Consider the following 1,026-nt stretch of genomic DNA (forward strand, 5'->3'; position numbering starts at 1 on the left):
TGTGCACACAATACCACATGCTTCAACAATAAACTTTTCGTATGTTGCTTGGTATGATTTGTTCATCGTGAATGATTGTTTCTTTGAAGTCAGCTAATGAAAGATAATGCTTGATGAAGGATTCGAGGCTTTCAACTACGGTTTTGGGCCAGTTGATAGAATTGCCACCCATTTGGTTTTCTAGGACAGTTTGGTTGTAAATTTTTCTTTGTAATTTTTGTAACTTTTTAGTAGCATCAGTAAGAATGGGTTCAAAATTATATATATATATATATATATATATATATATATATACACTGAACAAAATTATAAACGCAACACTTTTGTTTTTGCTCCCATTTTTCATGAGCTGAACTCAAAGATCTAAGACTTTTTCTATGTACACAAAATGCCTATTTCTCTCAAATATTGTTCACAAATCTGTCTAAATCTGTGTTAGTGAGCACTTCTCCTTTGCCGAGATAATCCATCCACCTCACAGGTGTGGCATATCAAGATGCTGATTAGACAGCATGATTATTGCACAGGTGTGCCTTAGGCTGGCCACAATAAAAGGCCACTCTAAAATGTGCCACAGATGTCGTCAAATCTGTCTAAATCTGTGTTAGTGAGCACTTCTCCTTTGCCGAGATAATCCATCCACCTCACAGGTGTGGCATATCAAGATGCTGATTAGACAGCATGATTATTGCACAGGTGTGCCTTAGGCTGGCCACAATAAAATGCCACTCTAAAATGTGCAGTTTTATCACACAGCACAATGCCACAGATGTCACAAGTTTTGAGGGAGCGTGCAATTGGCATGCTGACTGCAGGAATGTCCACCACAGCTGTTGCCCGTGAATTGAATGTTCATTCCTCTACCATAAGCCGTCTCCAAAGGCGTTTCAGAGAATTTGGCAGTACATTCAACCGGCCTCACAACCGCAGACCACCTGTAACCACATCAGCCCAGGACCTCCACATCCAGCATCTTCACCTCCAAGATCGTCTGAGACCAGCCACCCGGACAGCTACTGCAACAAT

This window comes from Sinocyclocheilus grahami, unplaced genomic scaffold (genome assembly GCF_001515645.1).
Source record: "Sinocyclocheilus grahami isolate Dianchi unplaced genomic scaffold, SAMN03320097.WGS_v1.1 scaffold42.1, whole genome shotgun sequence".
NCBI lineage: Eukaryota > Metazoa > Chordata > Actinopteri > Cypriniformes > Cyprinidae > Sinocyclocheilus > Sinocyclocheilus grahami.